Source organism: Myotis nattereri, assembly GCF_964212035.1.
Source record: "Myotis nattereri genome assembly, chromosome: 17".
In the NCBI taxonomy this organism is placed as follows: Eukaryota; Metazoa; Chordata; class Mammalia; order Chiroptera; family Vespertilionidae; genus Myotis; species Myotis nattereri.
The window spans coordinates 4,363,837-4,374,749 of record NC_138092.1 but is presented as its reverse complement, the minus strand read 5'-3'; positions in this window follow the sequence as shown (position 1 = coordinate 4,374,749).

Below are 10,913 nucleotides of genomic sequence, written 5' to 3'. Positions count from 1 at the left end.
CGAGGATGCAGAGGAAAAGGAACCCTTGTGCACTGCTGGTGGGAATGCAGACTGGTGCAGCCACTATGGAGAACAGTATGGAGTTTCCTCAAAAAACTAAAAATGGAACTCCCATTTGACCTAGTCATCCCACTTTTAGGAATATATCCCAAGAAACTAGAAACACCAATCAGAAAGGATATATGCACCCCTATGTTCATAGTGGCACAATTTACCATAGCTAAGATTTGGAAACAGCCTAAGTGCCATCAGCAGATGAGTGGATTAAAAAACTGTGGTACATCTACACAATGGAATACTACGCTGCAGTAAAAAAGAAGGAACTCTTACCATTTGCAACAGCAGGGATGGACCTGGAGAGCTAAGTGAAATAAGCCAGTCAGAGAAAGATAAATATCACATGATATCACTCATTTATGGAATATAATGAACAACATAAACTGATGAACAAAAACAGATCCAGAGGCAGAGAAGCATCGATCAGACCGTCAAACCTCAGAGGGAAGGTAGGGGAGGGTGGGGGTAAGGGGAGTAGATCAACCAAAGGACTTGTATGCATGCATATGAGCCTAACCAATGGACACAAACAACAGGGGGGTGAGGGCATGAATCGGGGTTAGGGGAGCAATGGGGCAATAAGGACACATATGTAATACCTTAATCAATAAAGAAACAAAATTTTTAAATATGGTGGCGCCAGTCAGTGTGGCTCAGTGGTTGAGCATCAACCCATGAACTAAGAGGTCACTGGTTCGATTCCCAGTCAGAGCACATGCCTGGGTTTCAGGCTGGATCCCCAGTAGAAGGTGTGCAGGAGGCAGCCGTTTGATGTTTCTCTGTCATCAATGTTTCTGTCTTTCTATCCCTATACCTTCCTCTCTCTCTAAAATCAATAAAAAAACATTTTTTTAAATTTTTGGTGACTACAAAATTGAGAGTGGATAGAGCAGCCACGCTCCTAGCGGCCAATTGCTGCTGCGTGACCAGTACTGCCAGCACTTACAACTCTTCAAAAGAAGTTTTCATGTACAATCAGCCTGTTTTTAAAGACTGTCTTGCATTTTTTAAAAAAATATTCTTTAGATGAGGGAAAACAAGTCTACAGGACAAATACAATATGTGGCTTGCCAGTTTGCAACCTCTGTTCTATTTTTTAGCTCTCCCACAGCCCACCATAGGGACTTCATAATGCTTACTAGGGAAATGAATGAAGGAATGGAGGTCATTCTTTTCTCTGTTCCATAATCAGCTGTCTTAGTCCTCGGAGTCGCAGAATTTATTCTAGAAGCTGTGCCCTCGTTTGGTGAGAGAGTGCATGGTTTACAAATTGGTCTTCAGAAGCAGAATCTCAGAGTATAAAAGAGAAAACCCCCTTTGGGTTCGCCCTTGTCCCACAATAAACCCCATGTGTGAGTCCAGTGAATCATGCAGCTCCACATGGAAGCCATGAGCACAGTGGAAATGGCGTGAGCTTTGGAAATAGGGGCCTCAGCTCAGGTTGGCCATTTACTAGCTTGAAGGAGTCACCTGGCCTCTCTCAGCCTCAGCGTCTTCCCACAACACCCCAAATCTGCAAGTCACGGATAATGACCTATATCACAGTATTGCAGTGACAATGAAATTGTGTCATGTGTATAAAAGCTGTTCGCACAATGTCTAGCATCTAGTAGCTACTCAGTATGAAACATTGAAACCATGCTTGGGATCAAAGACACCAAGAACAGCATCCTTCAGAATCCATCACAGACCATCCACGAACAGTCTCCAGCTCAGCACATAAGCAACTTTTATTACAATTACCATGGAAAAGGAATTTTTTGGACAGAGGTGGAGGTATCTGAAATAGCTATGAGTAACAAGTACATTTCTGGAAATTTAACTAAATGCCTCCACTTTTCTGTTATTCTCTGGGGAGCATATAATTCCAATTGTCAGTGACTGTGAAGGCTCTGAGATTTTACCCTGTGTGCCAGCGAGAAGGTTAACCTGCCAGTTTCATTGATGCTGACAAAGACATGAGATTCCCGGGTCAAAGACCAAGAACTGTATTCCTTCTCCCCTGCTCCCAAAGCCGGGTTTGCCGAGCCCTCCTTCAGAAGGCTAGCCTTATCCAGGTCACCTGCTCCATCTGGAACTGTAGCAAACATTACTTCAAGGGGAACAAGCAACTAGCTGTTTTAGGACTATTTAATTTCTGTTGAAGGAAACTCACCTCAGACTAGGGAAAGTTAAATGGAAATACACAAGCCGACTTAGCTGGAAAGAGTGCCCAGGTACCTGGTAAAATACAAAACTGCTTCTCAAGAACAAGAGCTTCAGGGACATGCATGAACCTTCTCTCTCTTCATTGTCTCACTTCTATTTGTTGCTGCGTATCTTCATTCTACAGGTGTCTCTGTTGGGTCCTCCCAAGTAGCAGCAATTTTCTTCTGTCAAATTCTGAGCCAATGAAGAATCAAAACGGCAACAATGAAATCCTCAGGGGAGACCTCAAGATTGTCTTCACTGCTGAGAAAGGATAGGCAGGAGGATGTTGCTTAGTACAAAAGGTAAAAGCCTGAACTTAAGAAACAGGCAGATTTCTTCACCCAGGGAACAGGGCCAGAAGGGGCAACAGGCTCTCTGACCCTGTGTGCAGCTGCCTTCCGAGAGGAAAAGGGGCAGAAAAGGAGGCAGTGGCCTCCCCACTCTGCTCACGGTGAGTTCTCTTCTCCAGACGATGCCCCATTGTAAGCATGGCTCATTTGACCTGGCTGAAGTCTCTTGACCATTTCAGCTCTCATTTATTTACTCAGTAAATATGTACTGAGCATCTTTGGTTGCAAGAAACTAAATGCTTTTCACAGAAAGAATTAGACATTCTTATTTTGGGTACTGGCTCTAGGACTTCGTTCAGGGTGACCCAGGGAAAGTGGATCTCCTTAGTGACACCGTGAAAGGGTGTGATTAGAATCTCTAAATTCCATTCTGTGGTCTCACCTCTTCTCCATTTCCTGCATCTCCATGTCTTTCTTCTTTTCCCCTCAGTTATTATGTTTTCCTCCCTGCCTTTCTGCTCCCTCAGACTATCTCACTCTCTCTCTCTCACCTTGCATGGTCGTTGTTTCTTTGTCTTCTTGTATTTTTCTGTCCCCCTTTCTGTCCCTCGGTCTACCTCTGTCTCCCTGTGCCTTTCTCATCTTGAAGAAGAGTGTGTGAACAAGGGCTGCAGGAGGGAAAATAATCAAAACCAGGACAGCATGTCTCTGGGTGAGGTTCTCAGCAGCTGATGGAAAGTTTTCAGCCAGCCAAATCCAGCTCTATTAATTGGTTCTTTGCACCCAGATTCCCAGACCGTAGCCTCCTCCACCAACCTAGCAGGTGATATAAGACATGGGAGGTCCAGGGTACAAAAAAGTTCCTATTCCAAGAGCTAATGGCCTATGAAATGAAAATGCTGGCCCACCTCCTTTGCATGGATACCTCACAGTGGGGACCCACAGCTGGCCCAAGCCAATGCTGAGGGAACGCAGGAGGAAACTTGTCCCAGATCTGAGTCAACAGAGAAGACAAGAGTCTGCCAAATGCAACTAGCTCAAGCCAAGATTTGCCCTCTCCAATGTCACCCAACACTTCAAACATGCCCACAATCAGAGGGTCAAAGGAACCCAAAGGGGCAGCAGACCTGGGCGTGACTCACAGCTTTGCCACTAATTGACTGTGGCCTTGGCTAAGCCATGTCCCCCTTCTGGGCTACCATGCTCTCTTCAATTAAGGGAGAAGCACAAATCCCACCAACTAATTTTAGAATTGCTTTAACGGCCTGGTTGTGTCCCTGTGAATTTGGTATCTGCTGCCTATCCATAAGCATGTATGGTGACCTTCGTGGGATGGAACCAAGAGAAGAATATGAAATAAAGAAGAGTAGTTATTCTAAAAAGGCATGCATTCCTCCATTCTTATGAAGAATCCCAAGCAGTTACCCAAGAGCCAGAGGCTACAGGTTCCTCCTTTGTGCCTCGCAGACACCTGGTCTGCAAGGTGTGTGCCCAGATTCCTTCTTTACCTGTGTGTGGGTGCACTGAATGCCACACTCTTGGTGCTTCTCCATCCTTCTAACGTACTCACAATTCCATGCTCAGGGAACCAGCACCACTGATGTCTTTGTTCAGGAAAGGCTTTCTGTTGAACCAAGAAGGAAATCTGACCCAAGAGATGCTATCAGCAGGCTGATCAGTGACCCCTGGGGTGACCCGGAGCACAGGGCGGGACAGGGGAGAGAATAACTAGTGGAGCCATTACATAGAGAGCTCCCTCTAGAATTCCTGGTAGAGGCTGCAGGGAGGCGTGGCCAGCCACTAATGAGAAGAGAATGGAGAGAAATGGAGGGGCTTAGAGAGAGACTCATGAGAAAGACAGGAAATAGCAGCACCTTCATCCAGGTGGCCCCTGGCAGCATCCCAGGTCAACAAAATCCCAACCTGTAGGAATCCTTACGAAGGCCTCTCCATGTCTACGGCAGCCTGAAGAGGCATTTGCCTGGCAACCGAAAGAGTCTCACCAACGCACGGGGTGAGGACCTCCAGTCCCCAGAGGGGAGACGGCAGAGGAGGAAGGAGAGAGGGAGGAAGCCCTCTTTCTCCATTCCTGAGCCCGAGGTTCTGTTCATTGCAATTGCAGGTCATGATCTCACCGGAGAGGCAGAGACCTCAAGTGGGAATAAAGAGAAGGCACCTCTGATCCACTGGCTCCTGCCAGTTACCAGGGAAGACAGGAGGCCACATGTGAGGTGACTGGGAATAGAATTTGATGTGATGCTAATGATTTCAGGCCGCGTCGCATCGTGCTGTGTGACTGGAATTTACCAGCAGAGTCCTAATCAGGTGGAAGGCACTAGACTTCTCAGCCATGTCAGCTCATTGGCGTTGAGGCTCTGTGGTCTGTAAATGAAGCATTTTAATCCCCTCTGTTTTCTAGAGCTGTGACCTTGAACGCAGTCATTCAGCCCCTCATTTGCATTAGGGCAGTAAGTCTACCCGAGGGAGCTCTGGCGAAGAGTGGATGGAAATTGTACAGAGCCCAGGCCTGGCACTGAGCTGGCAGACGTGACCATTGGTTCCTTCTCTAGTGCCATGACTCTCCACTGGGCGGAATGTTCCAGAAGGCAAGGGCGATGTCTTAGTCACTTACCATTCACATCTTCTGCACAGAGTAAGTGCCAAATATTTTGTTTAGCTTTTTAATGATGAAAAGTAAGAGGAAGAAGCCAAGGCAGGATTTTAAAAAAAGAAGAATAAAATGGTAAGAGAAAAACCAAGGAGACCTATTTTAAAGCAAGTATGTAGACCATTTCCTCATCACTAGGCTCCAGGAGAAAAAATATGTCAAATGGTTTGGCAGTATAATACTTATCCCCAAACTCATCGAGTTGTGTTCATTAAATATGTACAGCTTTTTCCCTGTCGATCATACCTCAATGAAGTGGTTTAAAGAAAAAAATACCGCTTTCTTTCCTCATAGCAAAAACCAATATTAAACAAGCGTAGCAGACCTGGCCGGTGTGGCAGAGTTGGTTGTGCATGATCCGGTACACCGAAAGGTGGCAGGTTCGACCCCCAGGAAAGGTGCTCATGAGGGGCAGCCCATCAGTGTTTCTCACATCAGTGTTTCTCTCTCCTTCTTCACTCCTCTCTCTCTCTCTAAAATCAATAGAAACATATTTTAAAAATCAACAAGCATAACAAAATCCCTAAATAAGGATATCAGCAAACATGGAACTGCAATCATGACAAGTGTGTATTTTTAGCTTTTTCTGCCAAAACTGAGGGAAACTGAGCAAAGCTCCAGATGTGTCTGTCCTGTGTCTGTGGCACTTGGTGGGGTGCAGAGCATTTGCTCAGATGTCATTGGATTTGTTCCTCCCCCAAAAATTAAACTATAGATCAGAGCAGGGGTGTTTAGTCCATACCAACGTTATCAAAGCTTCTTTTCTATTGTAAAATTAAAGTATGTTCGACCTTCAAAATTTGTCAACAACAATAAAAAAGAAAGCAGAAGAAGAGGAGAAATCACCCTCGGGCAAAAGCCTCTGAGTCCCCTTGGGTCAGACTCCCAGGAAAGAGAAAGCTGTTTCACCTGCGAGCTGATGCGTTGATTCTTCCCGGGGCGGTGTCCATGCTGAAGCTGTGGCGCGTGAAGTGATCCAAATGTGACTTCCTCAACCCGTCCCTTCTCCTGGGAAGGAAAATTTCAGAAAGAAAGAGACCGAAGTCAGAAAACTACCCTGGGGCCTGTCAGCTTGTAATATCTGAACTAGGTTTTATTTATTTTTTAATATATTTTATTGTTGATAGTATTAGAGTTGTCTCCCATTTTCCTCCCCTTTACTGCCCTCCTCCCAGCCCCTGCCCACCCCACCCCAGGTCTTCACTACGCGATGGCCCATGTCCATGGGCTATGCAGGTAAGCGTATAAGCTCTTTGGGGTGTCTCTTCTCGTCCCTCCAACCTGAGCTAGGTTTTAAAGGAGGAATGGGAGTTCTCAGAGTGAGCAACGGAGACAAAGTTTAGAGATGGACGAGACAGATAAGCCAAGGCACGGAGACTCGAACCCTTTATCCAGTGCATTGGGATGAACTGGGTCTTGTCTTCCCTTCCATCTAGTTCCAAATGACCTTGCTCATATAATTGCCTCTAAAAACTTCATAAAGCAAATAGTAGCCCTCTTTCTAGCGCCTACACTCAATTTCTTTTTTAATGTTTAACTCTCATCTCTATCCTCATTCCCTTTATCTCTCTACGTCTTCACAACCCTCTGACTATTCTTAGGCATGTTACATAATTCCAGTCAGAGTTTCTCCATCTCGGGGACTATTTCTTCTAAGTTATAGTGAGAAGCAAGTTGTGTGATGCATGTAAAAACACACCGTGAACCGCTGCCTACATGCCAGTGAATAAAATGGTGATGCTCCCTCCAGCCCAGGTTTTTCCAGGCCTTCAAGGTGCCTCTTGGTGTCTCCTAATTCATCCCTGTGTGCCCTCAGCGGCAAAGGACACACTGGGAGAGGGAGCCTCTCTGCCTCGACCCGTGCTGGCTCAGCGAGTCTGCTCCGAAGCTTGGCCCATGGGCCAAGGTCCTTGCCTCTCAGCCCTCAGCAGGGCCTCATGCCCCTCAGGCCTTGCTCCTGTGATGACTGCAGCTGCTTGTCAAAGAAAACCTAAAATAGAGTCGAGGCTAAATGGGGAGCCATCCTTGTACCTGCTTTTGGCTTCTACTGAAGGTCAAGTACAGTGAAAGATAGAAGGACCTTAGAGTCTCTCATCTTACCCAAATCCCGGCTGGCCCATTGTAAGACAATGACAGTTACTCAGGTCAAACATCTGATATCATTCCTTTCCCCCCATCAGCAAGACCTGTTAGCTCTACCTGCAAATTACATCCCAAATATAATGACTTCTTGCAAATGCCATTGCTGTCTTCCAGCTCAGGTCAAGCCACCATCGTGCTTGGGATGTTGCAATGCCCACCTAACTAGCCGCTCTGATGCTATGTTTGCCCCCCAATCTATTTTCCAACAGAAGCTATAGTGGTCTTAAAACAAACCAGTTCAGAGTGCCTTCTGCTTAGAACTCTGCAATGACATTCAACTATAATTAGATTAAAATCTATAATCCGTACCATGGTGGCCCCTGCCTCCCTCTATGGTATCTCTCTAGCTCCCCACCTTCCAAACACATCTCCTCCTTTCTCTCCCTCAAATAGGCCAAGCTCATTACAAACTCAGGCACTTTGGTTTTTTGTTGCTCCGGCTACCATAGGGTCGATTCTCAGGGGGGTTGTGATGGATGGACGGATGGATGGATGGATGGAAGGATGGATGGATGGATGCATGCATGCACAGATATACAGAAAATAAACTGACCTTCTATGACCTCTATATGTTTTTAACAAATATCACTATCTATGGACTAAACCTTTGAGGCATTTGGCTCAGTAAAAGCAGTGGAAATCAGAGGTTTGGAGAATCCAGTTTTGTAATAGTTCTGAGAACAAGGGGCCAGACGTCAAGCAGCCCCTCCGTTGACCTGGTAGTTAGGGAGAAGGTACTAAGACCTTGCCAAGCAGAAGCCAGAGCCTGCTTGAAGGAAAGCGATTGTTAAAGCCAAGGTAAGTCAAGATGGGCTCAGGGACATGGACTTGCTCCCCAAACAGCACTCTGTTCCCACTTAATAACCCATTAGATTGTAGCCCTGACAATGATAGAGCATCAGAGCCCCTAGGAAGCCATTACTCACTTCCCAATAAAGTAAGTGGGAAGCACTGATCTCCTTCTGAGTTCGCAGTAAGCAGCTCAACATGAAAGATCATCTTGAGTTAGGGCTTCTACACGGTGTTATTTCTTTCTCTTTCCTTACGTTGAACTTGTTTCAAATTGGAACTTTTAATTGCCTTTTTGCAAGGCCTTGACTTAGCTCAAGGACTGGAGTGTCTAGTCCAGGATCTTAGCAATGATTGGTTCCTGCAAAAGCTAGCCAAGATTTCCTAAGCTGCCCCACGCCCAGGGCTTCTGCCTGCTCCTCCCCAGTCCTAGGAGATGATGCTGGATCTCCAGGATTGAACATGAGGGGAGTCCTTCAGGTGGCAAAGCACCAGCGCTCCAACTTCCTAGTGTTCCCACCACCAGCCGTGTGCTCCTGGGCAGGACGGGCTCCTGTTCAGGGTCCTCAGCTTCTTCCTCTGCACCACAGGGTGCAAAGCTTCTTGGGAGCTCTGAGAGCCCATGATTTATTGTCACCCATTGAGCCTCACCTTCTCCTCCCTGCCTTCCCGTCTCCTCTCCCACAGACTCCTGCTTGTCTGTGCACTTGGGGCTGAGAGTGACCCATGGCTCATTCCTGACAAAACAATGTGCCACACTAGCCTCAGGAGACGAGGTGCTGCTGGCTCTGCCGCCTCCCGCTGCCTCCCCGTGCCATTCGGCAGCAGCTGCGGCCTTTGCAGGGGACGTTTTTAGAATGAGCCCTGGGCAGGAGAAGAGGATTGCGTAATCGCTGTTTTAACAGAGGGGAGAGGAGGAAAGGAAGCAAAGGAGATCTTGGCCCAGATGTGGGTTTTTAATGAATTGTTGAAGGAAGAACTCTCAGTGCGGGGACTGGAGACAAGAGCCTGGGCTTGGCTAATTTCTCATTTGCCAGGGCAGCATTGGGACCCAAACAAGATCGATTCTTTGATTGAATCAGTGACTCTTAAGTTAGACAGTTGGTCAATTCAGTTGATCATTTACCTTAATGATTTTTTTTTTTTCAAAAAAATCCCAACTCATTTATCAACAGAGTAGCTGGTTATTTTCCTAAATGGACTGAGTAAGTAAATGTAGTATCCGCCAAGGGTCTGTGCAAATGTCATTGCCACCCTGGTTCCCCAGCCAGAAGAGATGTCCTCCTCCTTAAGTTCTGTACTGATGTCCCCCTCCTTAAGTTCTGTACTGATGTCCCCCTCCTTAAATTCTGTAGTGATGTCCCCTCTTTAAATCTTGTAGTGATGTCCCCCTCCTTAAGTCCTGTAGTGATGCCCCCCTCCTTAAGTCCTGTAGTGATGTCCCCCTCCTTAAGTCCTGTAGTGATGTCCCCTCCATAAATCCTGTAGTGATGTCCCCCTCCTTAAGTCCTGTAGTGATGTCCCCCCTCCTTAAGTCCTGTAGTGATGCCCCCCTCCTTAAATCCTGTAGTGATGTCCCCTCCTTAAATCCTGTAGTGATGTCCCCCTCCTTAAATCCTGTAGTGATGTCCCCCTCCTTAAGTCCTGTAGTGATGTCCCCTCCATAAATCCTGTAGTGATGTCCCCTCCTTAAGTCCTGTAGTGATGTCCCCCTCCTTAAGTCCTGTAGTGATGTCCCCCTCCTTAAATCCTGTAGTGATGTCCCCCTCCTTAAATCCTGTAGTGATGTCCCCCTCCTTAAATCCTGTAGTGATGTCCCCTCCTTAAGTCCTGTAGTGATGTCCCCTCCATAAATCCTGTAGTGATGTCCCCCCTCCTTAAGTCCTGTAGTGATGTCCCCCCTCCTTAAATCCTGTAGTGATGTCCCCTCCTTAAGTCCTGTAGTGATGTCCCCTCCATAAATCCTGTAGTGATGTCCCCCTCCTTAAATCCTGTAGTGATGTCCCCTCCATAAATCCTGTAGTGATGTCCCCCTCCTTAAGTCCTGTAGTGATGTCCCCTCCATAAATCCTGTAGTGATGTCCCCCTCCTTAAGTCCTGTAGTGATGTCCCCCCTCCTTAAGTCCTGTAGTGATGCCCCCCTCCTTAAATCCTGTAGTGATGTCCCCTCCTTAAATCCTGTAGTGATGTCCCCCTCCTTAAATCCTGTAGTGATGTCCCCCTCCTTAAGTCCTGTAGTGATGTCCCCTCCATAAATCCTGTAGTGATGTCCCCTCCTTAAGTCCTGTAGTGATGTCCCCCTCCTTAAGTCCTGTAGTGATGTCCCCCTCCTTAAATCCTGTAGTGATGTCCCCCTCCTTAAATCCTGTAGTGATGTCCCCTCCTTAAGTCCTGTAGTGATGTCCCCTCCATAAATCCTGTAGTGATGTCCCCCCTCCTTAAGTCCTGTAGTGATGTCCCCCCTCCTTAAATCCTGTAGTGATGTCCCCCTCCTTAAGTCCTGTAGTGATGTCCCCCTCCTTAAATCCTGTAGTGATGTCCCCTCCTTAAGTCCTGTAGTGATGTCCCCTCCATAAATCCTGTAGTGATGTCCCCCCTCCTTAAGTCCTGTAGTGATGTCCCCCTCCTTAAATCCTGTAGTGATGTCCCCCTCCTTAAGTCCTGTAGTGATGTCCCCTCCATAAATCCTGTAGTGATGTCCCCCCTCCTTAAGTCCTGTAGTGATGTCCCCTCCATAAATCCTGTAGTGATGTCCCCCTCCTTAAATCCTGTAGTGA